We start from the raw sequence: 15,248 nt of genomic DNA, 5'->3' as shown, positions 1-15,248 counted from the left end.
CTCTAAGTAAACCCAATCCCAACAAGAGGCCCCTGCCCACTCCCCCCTTTCTAAGGTGCTCCAGGTTTCATCTGCTCCGTGTTCTCTCTTGCTCCAGTGAACTCAAGAGTGAGGAGTGGGTTCCCTGGAGCTCTTTCGTTACTGAGCCTTAACAGCGCTGGGCACTACACAGTGAAGGTGATTCTAAGGGGGCCTCAGCTTAGTATTTTGGCTGGTATTTTCGATCCAGGACGGCGTACAGAGTGTCTCATGGAGGTTGAAGAATGGCTTTTCACTTGGACAACCTCCTCTAAATGTCCCTTTGCTTGTCTAGGCTTTTAATGCGAGGTCGCTTCCAGATAGTTGAGGCTTGAGTAATCCCTGATGAATCTCTAACCAAGACGAATATTTTTCCGTGGTAGCAGACGCTGTTGTTTTTCTGCCCAGGGCCCTCTTATTCCTTCTACCTTTCTTATGAATTCCTTTGGTTCTAACAGCCCACACCAAACCTGGACACAGGCCGTCCCTGTCGTATTTCCCCACTGTCTCCCCTGGGGGCAGATCCATAAATCATTTGCACAGAATCCTCATCTCAAGCCTTGCTTCTGCAGAACTCGACCTATGACATTCATCTAGCCCTCACTGTATCACTACGGAGTAGAAATTATAATTTCTCAGACGAAGAAAGAAAGGCTCAGGGAGGTTGTGAGACTGGCTCAAGGTCACACAGCTAGTCAGCAGTGGGCTAGACCTAAAATTTTTATCTCTATAACCTTCAAGATTAGAGTACCCCCTTTTTTTTTTTTAATATGCCTGTATCCGGCCTTACCTCCCACCTGTGGGCACACCAAGGGAAGGTTCTGATGCATGGGGCAGGCAGCAAAAACCCAAATGTCCTCTGCCAAGCATCTGAGGCTTAATAGAATGTTAATGCTGCCATCTGGGGCATAGTTTTTTTGTCCACAGTATGTGGACATGTTTCCTCTGACCTCTGGACAGATCACCCCATGCTGCTTATGGTAGATAATCCTCCGTCCCCTATAACCTACCACTTCTCCCAGCTTTCACGAGATAGACATCAAAGTAACAGCCCTCGGAGAATGCATGACTTCTGTCCCCTTCACCATACAGAAGGGTCACCACTGTGTCCTGGGTGGCCTTTCCTCCGGTCACCTCGGAAAAATGGAAGTCACCCTTAAGAACACCCCCTTGCAGAGTGACTTTCATTGCAAGGCTACCTTTTCAAATCAGGGTGCACTTGTGGAAGGAATACTACCTACGACTTCACAACCACTCACTGCGGGGGTCACCCTTAGCCTTGGACTTCCTCTCACCTCTCACAGACACTCCTGAAGGGAAGGGGTCAGGGATGACAGCATCTGGCCCCTACGTTCCATGGCCAGCATCACCCAGAAGGCTGAGTTGTTAGCAGAAGCTACGAGAGTTCACAGAATCTCAGAGCCGGAGGGAGTTTTAATCCCAACTCAGTCCTGCTGTGATGCAGGGGCAGGCATCACCTCGGCCGCAGACCCGCCACGCGGCTGGGTTGCTATGACCAAATCTGTTCACTGGCCACGAAACTTGCCAGTGGGCCTGGGAGATTTTCCCCTCCCCTCACCAAGCACTGGGGGAAGGTTGAGTAAACAGGAAAGTTACAGAACACAGAACACGATGAGCGCGTGCGTGTGTGCATATATATACACACACACACTCAAGCATACTAAGACAAGATGGGTTGGAATACATAATTAAGGACACTAAGGTGTCCTTGAGCCTTAATCGTAACCACCACACTACTTTACTACCTCTGCAGGATTTTCATCAAGAGAGCTTATGTCTACCTTTACATGAAGATTCGGGGTTGGTCCTATTGGGGGGGGGGGGGGTTAGGCGACTAAGCATAGCGACTTTGAGAGTCGTCAGGGTCTGCACCAGTGCCTGAAACTCCATCCTTAGCTTCCATCTTTCGCGTTAAGATTCTGCTTCCATCAACACCTCAGAGCCCTCCGAGAGTTGGTTTATTTTTAGCAAACACACAGCCAGATCCAGAGAAATAATAACTATTCAGGTTTGGGGGTAGAAGGTTTATATTTTGGGGAGGACCCTGCTCAGAAAGTAAGGGGAGGGCAGCGTGAGAGGTCGAGGACTAGATGGAGGGCAGAGGGCAATGCCATGAGACTTGCTACATGACAGGGCCCCCCATATGGTACCTCCTCTCCGGGTAGTGTCTGTATAGCCATGAAAAGTTTTAAGAGAATGTCCTGTGGCCACAACTATGCAACCTGACCTGGAATCATATGTGAGGGAAACCGAACTGCCCTTCTGGAAGCAGCAGAAGCATCTTCCCTCCTGGAACCCCCAAGCCTCTCTTCCCTCCACGAGTCCTTGGCTGGATCTCAAGGCCAAACCACAGGTGAAGCTTTCTGTGTGGCACAAGGCCAAGGCCAGCCTGTCCAGTCACTCTTCAGTCAACCTTCCCCAGATTCATTAGTCCTCATGCCTCTGCTGTTCAGCTCCAAAGTAAAAGGCCAACCCAAATGATTACTTAGCCCAAATTTACTGCACAAAAATTTAGATGTGAGGTCCACGGTTTAGGCTCAGCTGTGACAAACAAATATTCATGGACAAAGTAGTCTCTAGTCTCATCTGTTACGTTTATCACTCTCTGAAAATCCAAAATGGAGATGATCTGGCTCTCATCCCTGGAACACAAGCCAAAGCCTTAAACCCTTAAACTTGGGTGAGGGAGGGGAGAAGGGGGAGGGAGTAGTCTACAGAAGCTTACTTCTTTATCACCCTAAGAAGTTTGTACAGAAAATGAGTCTTTCGTAATATGGACAGCCAGAGATTCAAGAATTTGTGTTAGATGATACAGAATTAAGGAGCCCAAGAGAAAGGCTGTGGGTGGGTGTGCGTGCATGCATTGCATTATTAGACCACGGCAATCAATATTAGTCAGAAAACCTACCACAACCCTAGATTAAGTCATGTGGACTTAATCTAGTCATTTTTTCTCTCTGGCCTCTGTTTCCACGTTCTTAACAAGGAGGTAATACCTACCCCATCAACCTCAAAATTAAATGGAATGACTCCCCTCAAGGCTTGAAACACGCTGGGGTTTCCATAAATAAGGGTAAGGCAACACTACTGGGATATCTCTGGGAATAAGTGACTAATTGGCTAAAGGAAAAGAAACCCCAAAGAATTAAAAGCAACTTAATTCAATCGCAAAAGGTACTAATGTGAACGGCAAATATTTGCTGAGCACTTACTCTGTGCCAGGCGTTTCGTTGAGAGTGCTATAAACATTGCCTTATTTAATATTCACGACAAATCAATGAGCCAAAGGCTATTACCCTCTCCATGTGACATGTTTAGAAACTGAGGCATAGAGCGATTCACTAACATGCCCAATATCACACAGCTAATGAGTAATAGAGCCAGGGCTTGGACTGATGCTCAGGAACTGTTTCTGCACAGATCCTTAAGACTTCTGCAAGCATCTGTAGGAGTAAGAACCCTAGCTAATAACAACAACAAAAGCCATTATTATTCTTACACCATATTATATAGTGCTGGGTGCTTCATTCATTATCTCATTAACACGCTAGCAAAAAATGTAAGCTTAGCAAGGTACACAATTCCGGGGAAGGGTTGTATCTGGCTCCACCGCTTACCAAGGATGTGGCCTTGGGCAAGTTAATTAACCTGTGCCTCTCTTTCCTAATGTGCAAATTGAAGATAAAAATGGTGCCTACTCCCTATGGTTCCAGTGGATTAAATGAGTTAGTATTTGCAAAGCCCTTAGGAGAGCACTTGGAATGTAGCTGATGCTGTGCGTGTTTGGTTACCTGAATACACTAAACAAATGAACGAATAAAAATTGCTCAACTCGAAGCTGAAAATCATATGTGTGGTCAGTTTATATCCATGTGCTGCCGGTAGGAAGAATGTAGAAGAATGTAGAAAGAGTGTGTGTGGAGCTAATTATAGGCAGCGTGTTGGCTCGAAGGTCAGCCTCCCGGCTCCCTCCCCTTCCTCCCCCCAGCGGACCCAGTAATGGCTTCCGCTCATTGGTCTCCTCCAGGGCCATGGGCCAGAGAAGGCGACTGTCCTGTCTCCAGTTCTCCAAACTGTACAAAACCAACTACTGTCAGCTCAGCCTTCACCTCACTTGCTGTCTGTTCCCTGCCAGCATCCACCTCTGTTCCAAATCGGGAGCAAGAATAAGCCCTATGTATAGATGCCTTCAGAGAAGAGCCTGTGGCGGGTTGAAGAGGAAGAGGAGTGGGCGTGTTGGAAGTGACTGAGGCAGTAGCTTCAATCAGCTGGGGCGTCAGCAAGCGCAAAAGAAAAGAAAACCACCCAGGTCACCACCGCTAGAGAGGGGCAACTGAGGGATGGTTCAGGGAAATGAGAAACCAAGGGAGACAGGAGGCACCACCAAAGGGATGACGGACCAGAGGAAAACCACTCCCAAATATTTCGCAGATCCCTTTCTGCATGTCCATATGCATCACTCCTTCATATAGAGCTCCCTGTTAGGTCATCGAATCCCCCCCCAGGCAGGGGGAACACCCAGATTCCCTGGAGAATCGTTAGCTGCGGGCCATGCCCACACTCAGGGCTTGCCAAAAACATTCCCGCAAAGTGCCGCTCTCAAAAACCTCTTCCGGTACAAGTTCCCCAGCACACCCACTGTAATGGAAGGGAAAGTAAAGACTCTGACAAAATATTCTTGAAAAGAAAGTTTTACCCCCCCCCCCCACACACACATACACCCTATCGTCACCAAAAGTCAACCGAAAACACGGATGGAGGTCTTTAAAAAGATGCTTCTCCAACTGCTCACCCTCTCTGCTGCCTTCCTCAAAATGAGTTCTGGTGAATTTAACTTCCATCCCCCTATCCAGAACTCCCTCCTTGATCTCTATACCCCAGCACTCAGAGGGAACCTTCTTTCTGCCCGGGCGTTGCCCTCCTCCTTGGCATGCTTTCCCTGAACGGTTCCTGCCCCAGAACTTCCCATCACTCCTAGCCTCAGTGAGGAGCTCCCAGTCTACCACTCAGCCCACCATTCTCTCTCAGCCAGGCCCTTCTTGGTCCAAAAGGTGATGGCTGATTACTAAATGAAACCGTTTGGGGAAAATCTGACATGGCCGGTTGGGTTTCCATTCGAGAAGTCTTGCGTTGAAAGCTGGGACCTCTGGAGATGCCATCATTTTTATCTCAAAGGATGTGGCCAGGGATAAGTGGGATGGATTGTCGCTATCCTTAGCATGTAGCTGGTGCCCAAGCTTCAGAGCCTGTCTTTTCTCTGAGGACACTATTTAGCTGATGGTAATAGAATGGGTCGTTGCCATCCTTCTCAGCTTTGAATCTTGTCTTGGACGTTAACTACCTACATGACTTCATGGCCACGACCTTCAGTTTCTTCGTCTATTAAATCGGAATTTAAAACCTCCACATTATTGGATGAGCGAAGATTAAATACGCACTTGCTACACAGCAGGGACTCCGTAGTAATTGTCATAACCTCAACCTTTAATGTCCTGCCCGGACCCTTGCTGGCATTCCATGATGCTTGACACAGAAGGAAGCTAGAGATGGCTATGAGGGTTTGCTGGAACCTTACCAGAGTCATGTCTCATGGGCTGTAGGCCAGCCTGTTTCTAACAGAGAATATGTCTATGTTGCCCCCAAGGATGTGGCTACTCTTCTGTTCCCCAATGAGGCCATTGTCCAGAGACGGGAACTAGAGCATTCCTCTGCTCTGATTTCCAGGAACGGTGAACGACACCAGGAGTGATTAGCTGAAACCAAGGAGAGGTCTTTGGGCTCCACCTGCAGAAGATTCATCTCGAGAAAGAAAGACCTGTTTCCACAACCGTTTCTGCTTTATACATGCCTTTTTCATATGCCTTCTATTTGGGGAAAACCTTTCAGCTTTCAGCCTTTTCCCCTTCGGGCTTCTGACCTCTCACCTACTTTGAATGATTCACTCAGGCTATTCATTGCCCTGGAATGTTGGCTTTGGCAAGGGACCGCAAGTCTCTTAAAATAAACACAACTGCGCTTTCATCCCACAGAGATCACTGCTGGCTGCATATTTCACACACTGTATGGCAGGATATGTTAAATTAAAATCATAATCTCCCAAGTGAAATCCAGGGCCTGGTTAAGCCACGCGAGAATTACTCATGCATTTCCTTCCAAAGAAGTGTATGAGTAAGATCTTCAGCCATTAAGTCTCCCAGGTAATAGTCTCATCCCCTCCCAACTATCCTAGCCCACAGTAAATGAAACCCGTCCAGAAGGAGGTCATTCGCAAAGGAAGAAGTCAATGCCAACACCTTGTGAAATAGGTGGGTCCTAGAGAGGCGAGTTGGAATTACTTTGTCAGTTCTTTCAAGCGCATCTCGAAGTTCCCCTCCGATCCTGCCAAGTCAATATACCCAACCCATATGGATTAAACAGTCTGTTCAGCATGATGTTAAATGCTCTGGGCAGTTCAAAGAAATGTATGACACCGAGCTTTCAGGAGCTTAAAGGGTTATGGGTGATCGATAAGATTAACATGCCAAAAATAGTAACAAAGGCCGGGTGCAAGGCAGTAGTGATGGGAAGAAGCAAAGGCCTTTCTCCAAGGGGAGTCTGGGGCGTGACTTCTCCCAGCTGTGTGACGGCAGAATAAACCTTTGGTTTCCAGAGTATCTCGTAGGTTTCTCGCCTACGCAGCGGAGGATATTACACTAACCTTCCTGAGCTCACAGAGTGGTTGTCATGGCAGATAAAGAAGATAAAGCCGCCGTGTATAAGACCACCCATTATGGCCTATGATAAAACAAGCGGGCCAACTTAAGAAGTAAGTTCAACAAAGGTTGTTATCTGGGGTTGCCTTTATTATTATTGGGGGGAGGGGGTTGCCTTTAAATGCTAGTGAACAGATAAGCTCCCAGCCCATAAGCTTCTTGAGGACCAAGAGTGTTCCTTTTTCACTCTGGGAGGTAGGTCCGACCTTGCTTCGTGTCTGATACATAGTCAGTACTCTGTATATTTTTTGTTAAACAATTCCTAAGTACAGCGAAATTAAATTTGTTTTTGGTACAGTGATGAGAGGCCCTGCCTCTCGGGCCTCCCAAGTGTCCGTCGTGTTTATATTATTTAGAGAATGTGAAAGAGGTGAAACCCTGATGCCTTTAAAAGAGGCTTTTTTCCCCTGTCAGCTCTCTTGAGTTATTGCTGATAGCATATCCCTGGGCACCGTTAAAGCGGCCTTTTCTGGCCAGAACCAAGTCACAGAAAAGAGTTTTCCTTCACCCGAAAAACCCCCAATGGGAAGAGATCAGTATCGTGGCTAAAACAAGACTGAAAATGCATCCGGCTTCAAGTGGCTGAAGATATTCATCCCCCGGCACACAAGTTAGTTGAGTAGTAGTCTCAGGCTACAAAGACGTTCCTCGCTCCCCGCTCACGGGCACCTGCCCAGGCAAGCTAGAGACAGGGGGACAGCTGCCCATCGTGCAATGAGATCCACCATCTTGCTTAAGAAAACAACAACGTGAAAATATTTATAGGGTTAACACGGCTCTGTTCCCTTCTCCTAAATGGAATGTGCTTCTCTTTCCGCTGGGCCATTGTAAAAGGAAATGACAGGCTTTAGACAAACAGGAAAACATAAAATACCTTAGAACGGAATGATTTTCCCATTAGGAAGCATTACCTTCCCCGAGCGACACACGAAGCAGCAAGACCTTTCCCCAGAGACTGGCAAGCAAAAGTGCAGGCCCTCTGGGGTGACATCGTGTTACGATCGGCTTGCAGATGAGAGAGCTCACGGTACAAGTAGGCATTTGTGGGGCACACTGTGGTAGGAACCGAGACTCAGGGCGTCCCCACTTTCCTACTTATGTGCATCCTGCACCTGTCACCGTACACAGGGAGTTGATATCGCTCTCGTTTCCTGGGTCCGGGGACTCACGTCCCTGTGTGTGTATTTGTCCGTCCCGTTTCTGCGATGTGGCTGTGAGATCAGAAGTTTTTGTTCTTCTTCCTTTAAAGTTCCACAGTACTTTCCTACCCCTGGTACTGTTTGCAAAAGTTCTGTCAGATGGACCTAGGGGAACCATCATATGGGTCAGGATCTCACCAGGAAACAGAACCTGCTTCATAAGATTCAAATGAAGAGCTTTCATGAAGGGACCACCCACTGGGCTTGGAGAACAAATGAGGGATGTCGAGGCACCCAGAGATTAGGACAGCAGGAAGCCCTTGCCATCTGTAGGCCTGAGGGGAATACGGGAAAGAGAAAACAGAATCCTGTGGGGGGCTGCTACGTGGAGAAGGGAGGGACCTTCCAGGGGGAGGTGTGGTCATAGAAGGATCTCAGCTGCTGTCAGAGAAGGAGGGAGCAGGAGGCATACCTCTACGTGTTCTCTTTCTGGCCTCCTGTCCCGCGTCTCTGCCTCCCATGGACCACGCCCAACCAGAGCCTGGGGTAAGGGAGTCTAGTGATGTAGTCCATGGGGAGCCTCTTCTCAGATCAAGGAGCATGGCAGAGAAGGGTAGAGAATGGAATAGGGGCTGGGAGGAATGGTGACCGAGAATAACCCTCCCACCACACCCACCACCGTGTCCTAGTAGGGCTTAAAACCTGTTCTAGGGCGGTCGTCAAAGAGAAGCAAGAAAAAAGCTCTATCAGTCCTTGCTTGTTAAGATTATAAACGGAAGGAAAGGGGCAAAATAGGGAGGGAGAGGCGAAAATAACTGATGTCGAAAGGGAAGGAAGAATAAACAAGGAGAGCTGAAGTAATTGTTTGGAAAGTGTGTATTTTTATGGAGCTTTTAAATCTCTGATAATAGTCAGTGAAATTCTTCAGGGGGTGCATGTGGCGGTGGGGGAGGCGGGGGAGAGGGCTCATTAAGCAAATTGAAGCCATTACATTTCAACTCCACTTTTCCCAGGAATTCAGAATCCCTTTGAAAGCAGTCAAACCTTCAAAATTGCCTGAGATCAGTTCTGGTTTGCTGAAGATTCTGTATTCATTACTGACCGTATCAGCCACTGGCCAAAGAAGTAAGGTTCCTTTTCAGTTCTAAGAGCCCGGATATATACTTATTTTACAAGTAATGAAGTGAAAGGGAATGAGTCCAGCATTTCCTTTCTAGCAGTCAAAAATAGAATAATTGGGGAAGGGGAGATTTAAGCATAATTATCTTAAGCTCCTTTAAATCACTTCACTCTTTGCAGAACAGCTTGAAGACATATCCAGGCTTGTTTGCATGATGCTGCTAGAATATTACCGTTCTTGGGGCGCCTGGGTGGCGCAGTCGGTTAAGCGTCCGACTTCAGCCAGGTCACGATCTCGCGGTCCGTGGGTTCGAGCCCCGCGTCGGGCTCTGGGCGGATGGCTCGGAGCCTGGAGCCTGTTTCCAGTTCTGTGTCTCCCTCTCTCTCTGCCCCTCCCCCGTTCATGCTCTGTCTCTCTCTGTCCCAAAAATAAATAAATGTTGAAAAAAAATTAAAAAAAAAAAAAGAATATTACCGTTCTTTCCTATGAATCCCTGAATTCTCTCAACATCCCCTTGCCAGGGAAACTCTAGGCATTTATCAGAAGTCATCTTGTGTGATTACCACACTCATCTTCCTTCACTTCCACTAGCTTACGTTAGGAGACACCAGCTAACAGCCTCCAGAGTATCTGATACTTCCCCAGGAACATTCCTCTCACTGTACGATGATTGTTTGCTCAACCTGCTGACGTCTCCATCACACTGTGGGCTCCCTAAGGGCTGGGCTGTATCTGTCTTGCTCCCCATTGTGCATAATGTCTGGCACATAGCACAATAAGAGCTCCAAATAGTTTGTGAATAAATGGAATGAGTGTCTTTGCCCTCTCTCCGAGGGCTTAAGTCGCTGGAAGTCAACAATCCAGCTACGCTAACCAAGTTTCCTTGATTCATTTCGGGTCACTAGCTCAAACCTATCAAGAAAGAAACAGGCGTTTTTGTGCAGCTAACACAGAGGTGCTCACATATCCATTTATTTGTTTCACAAATATTTATGGAACGCCCTCTATGGGCCAGGCTTGTGCTAGGTGCTAGAATAGAATCGTGAGCAAAACTAGACAAGGCCACTGCCCTCCCGGAGCATAGAGTTTTAGGAGACAGATGTTAACAAATAATTATGCGAACGAGAAATCAGAAATGTGAAGTAGACTATTAAACTTGCAAAATTTAGACAGTTAAATGATGCCAAGTGTTGCGTGGATGTAAACATCTAGAAATCTTTTTTTCTTTTTAATTTTTTTAACGTTTATTTATTTTTGGGACAGAGAGAGACAGAGCATGAACGGGGGAGGGGCAGAGAGAGAGGGAGACACAGAATCGGAAACAGGCTCCAGGCTCTGAGCCATCAGCCCAGAGCCTGACGCGGGGCTCGAACTCACGGACGGCGAGATCGTGACCTGGCTGAAGTCGGACGCTTAACCGACTGCGCCACCCAGGCGCCCCAGAAATCTATGTTCTAGTGGGGGGACTGTTGTAGACTGGTACATTCTGGAAACACCTGGAATTATATGATCAACGTAGCTGTATGCATGCCATATGGTCCAGTAATTGCCCCCAACAAATTGTTGTATGGGCCCAAAGGATATGGGTAAATAGACAGATACATATTCATTTCAATATTACTTGTGGTGTTGAAGAGTTAGACACAAACTAGCGTCCAACTAGAAGGAAGAATAGGAAAAATGTAAGAGATATATTCCATGAAGATACCCAATGGTTGGAAGCTAGATCAGAGCAAACTGTGGTTGATGTGTGAAATATGGCCCACCTCCTATTGTTTGGGATTTTTGTAAATAAAATTTTATTGCAACATGATCGAGTCCATTTTTTTGTGCATTGCCTGGGGCTGTTTTCACACGACAGCAGTAAAGTTGGGCTACAGCGGACGATATATGGCGTGCAAAGTTGAAAATATTTAATATCTGACTCTTTACAGAAAAGGCTTGCTGATCTTTGGACTAGATACACATGAAGAGATATGGACAGATCTTAAAAACATACTGCTGGGTTTAAAAACTAAAAAACAGAATGCTATATATCACTGATTTTCAAACTCGGCCGCATATTGGGATCATCTGGGGTAATTTAAAACTTGTGATGCTTGGGTCTTACCCCCAACAGATTTTGATTTTTTTATATGGGCTACAAGTTGGGTGTCAGATTAAAGTAACACAGGTGATTGCAAAGGGCAGCCAAATTCGAGAACCCCTCAGGTGTGTGTGTGTGTGTGTGCGCACGCGCGTGTGTGTGTCACAATATTTTCTTGATTGCACATGCAAAACGTGAACACGAACCAATACTACACATTTTAGGAGAACACTTAATGAACTAAATGATACCTACCAAACACATTCAGAATAATTGCTTATGGAGGCAGAGGAAGAATGGAAATTATATATATATATATATATATATATGTATACATACATACATATATACATACACGCATACATACATACTAGAGACGGGCTTTGCATGAACTAATGGTGTTAACATGCAATGGACTGAGAAATATGATAAGTCAACCTTCTTCAACAGAAGTCCAAAAATGAATACTAACAATCGCATCTGTTAAATACTACATGTATTTAACTGCTTACTAAATATCTCCTCCAGGACAAATTTGGTTCGGGTAGCCCAAAATGGACCTCGTTGCCTTTCCCTTCAAATCTGCACCTAAAGAAGCACTTCTGAAGTGATGGAATTAAGACCTTCAGAAATCTAGCCTTCCATAAAAAAAATGGCAATACTGGGGGAAAAAATGTCAAAATCAATGATTTCAGAACTCTGGAAATTAACTCAAAGCCTGCAACAATTCAAAGACGATTTATTTTAGAAAAATGGCTGAATCTCTGAAAGAACAGTGAGCTGGATGGCGTTTTAACTTGACTTCCACTGATCCTCATGTTCCCAGCTTTTCAATAGTCTTTGAAAATCAGCAGCTTCAAAATCACAGTAGCTGTGAAAAACAGCAGCCTAGCAGCAACTAGAAGGGGGCCAAAAAGATTTGGAGCTCCCCTAAAAGATTCGCTCCCAGTGACTTATCACTATTTGATCTGGCTGGCAGCTTCCTGAAAAACTTCCATTCACTGAGTTTGGTTTGTTTTTTTTTTTTTTGACCCGACTCAGATCACTCAGCAAGGAAAATCATATTCAAAATGTTTGTCAAAGACAATCAGTGGCAATTGTTTAACCACATAGTTTCTTGAGGCAAAGGGATAGCCAATCACTTAAAGGGAAAATCTGGGACATGAGCCGCCTACAGGGAGCCTTGAAAATCTTCAACATATTTCCAGGTATCTAGAAAGCCCATGCATATGCAGGGTTCCGGAAAAACTTGAGAAGGCCTTAATCTCTCACCCCTCTCTGATCTTGAAGCTATGTAAAAGTGGTAAGTAAAGGCTCAGGCAGAGTTTTAAATTGCTAGAGCATTGAAGATGTGCCCCAACACCCACACGCAGCACTTTGGCAAAGAGTGGTTCAGATATTTAAGGAAATCCTTGTCCAAGCGTTAGCTGGCTACTAAGCTAACAAAACAAAGATTTCAGTCACAGTACACAACAAAGGATACAGATCTATATAACTGATTCAGGAGAGTCATTAAACAAACCAACAACAAAAATAATAATAAACTCTAGGGAGGGAAGGATCTGATTTAAAATATCCAACTTTTGACCAATAAATGACACACCAAGAAATAGGAAAGCATAGCTCATGCCCAGCGGAAAAAAGCAGCCAATAGAAACTTTCATTGAGGAAAGCCGTATATTGGACCTACTACACATAAACCAGCTATTATATATATTAATATAGTAATCACTTAATGATTATATAATTAAAATAATTAATTAATTATAATTGTTAATTATATAATACAGTATTTAATATATAACTAATTAATTAATTATACAACTATTTTATATGTGTTCAGGAGCTAAAGGAAGCCATATCTAAAGAGCAAAAAGAAAGTATGAGAACATCTTGCCAAATAGGAAATATGAATAAAAGGGACAGAGATTACAACAAACGAACCAGACAAATTCTGGAGTTTGAAACTATAACACCTGAAAGTGGAAAAATTTACTAGAGTGGCTCAACAGTGGATTTGTGTAAGCAGAAGAAAAAAAAATGAGAGAACTTGAAGATAGGGTCAGTTGAGATTATCCAGTCAGAAGAACAGAAGGCAAAACGAATGAGGAAAAATGAACAGTCTCAGAGACCTGAGTGAAACATCACTGAATATGCCAAAGTACGCGTAATGGGAGTTCCAAAAAGAGAGAGAGAGAGAAGCATAAAGGATATTTGAAGAAACAATGGTCAAAAACTTACCAATTTGATGACAAAACGAAACCACGTTAATCTAAGATCTATAAATCTAAACCAACTTTAAGTCAGAGAAACTCAAAGACACATTGTAATCAAACAGTTAAAAGACAAAGAGGGGCGCCTGGGTGGCGCAGTCGGCTAAGCGTCCGACTTCAGCCAGGTCACGATCTCGCGGTCCGGGAGTTCAAGCCCCGCATCAGGCTCTGGGCTGATGGCTCAGAGCCTGGAGCTTGTTTCCGATTCTGTGTCTCCCTCTCTCTCTGCTCCTCCCCCGTTCATGCTCTGTCTCTCTCCGTCCCAAAAATAAATAAACGTTGAAAAAAAAAAAGACAAAGAAAAATATAATATATTGAAAGAAGCAAAAAAGGATATAATTTGTAATATAGGAGAGATCTCCCATAAGATTAATAGCTATTTTCTCATCAGAAACCCTAGCATCCAGAAGGCACTAGGATAACGTATTCAAAGTACTCAAAGAAAAAGCCTGTCAACGAAGAATTCTAATTCCAGCGAAACTATTCTTTAACAAGGAAGGAGAAATGAAGACATTTGTAATAAATAAAAACTAAGAGAAATGCTTCCACCAGACTTGCCCTGCAAGAAATACTAAAAGGAGCTCTTCAGGCTGAAATAAAAGGACACTAGACAGCAGCTTTAGTTGACAAGATGAAATAAAGAGCACTGGAATGGGTGACTGCATAGGTAAATATAAAAGACTATAAATATGTTTGTGTTTATAACTATTTTTTCTTAAATCCGACTTAAAAGACAATTGCATAAAGCGATAATTATGAACATGTGTTGATGGGATTATAACATATAAAGATATAATTTGTATGACAAGAATAGCACAAAGAAGGGGGAAGAAATGGAGGTATATGGGAGCAATTTTTTTGTATATTATTGAAATTAAGTTGACATTATTCGAAATGAAATTTTTAAAGATTTGCCCTGTAATCTCCAGGGCAAGCATTACAAAAATAACTCAAAAATATATAGTGAATAAAACAAGGGATTTGAAATGATACCCTAGAAAATACCGATTTAACACCAAAAAGGGCAGTAACAGAAGAATACAGGAACATAAAGTACATAAGATATATTAAAAAATAAATAGAAACAAAGCAAAGATGTCTCCTCTAAACACTCCTTTTCAGCATTATACTGGAAGTTCTAGCTAATGCAACAAGACAAGAAAAGGAAATAAAAGGTATATAGACTGGGAGGGATCTCACCTCAGCGGTGCAGACACTCCTGCAACACATGAAAGGTAATTTCAGACCATGTCTGATCAGATCGTTGGAAGAATTGATGACACGAGTAGTCGCATTGACAACCTGGAGAAACATGTTGCAGACCTCATGACAAGGCTGGGGTGGAAGAACTGGAAGGCAAAAGCAAGATACCCGTCATACCAAAGGGGTGACGTTTGCTAATTTACACGGAAACCTGAAACACCATTTTTATAAGCTAAGAGAAGACCGAATGGAGTTTTGAAACAACGATGTGTGGACAGGTGTTTTATTATAACATGTACATTCTTCTTATCACATACTATATGTTAGCTTATAGAGTGATTTCCCCCTCAAATTTCTTGAACATGGTAATTTCACATCTTGGAACTTGGTCAGTTGTGCTGTTAAATATTAAACACTAAAACTTTGGTGGTTCCTGCAAAAAAAAAAAAAGGCAGAGACAATTAGAAAAAACAAATATCAAAATATTTAAATATTTTTAAATAAATATTTAAATAAATATTTAAATAAAATAAAATATTTAAATAAATATTTTAAATAAAAATATCAACAAAGTGAATCTCTAGCTAGAATGATCAAGAAGAAAAGAAGACTCAAATTTCTAAAATCAGGAAATAA

This window comes from Herpailurus yagouaroundi, unplaced genomic scaffold (assembly GCF_014898765.1).
Source record: "Herpailurus yagouaroundi ecotype Mexico unplaced genomic scaffold, PumYag 67793, whole genome shotgun sequence".
NCBI lineage: Eukaryota > Metazoa > Chordata > Mammalia > Carnivora > Felidae > Herpailurus > Herpailurus yagouaroundi.
This window is presented reverse-complemented; position numbering follows the sequence as displayed.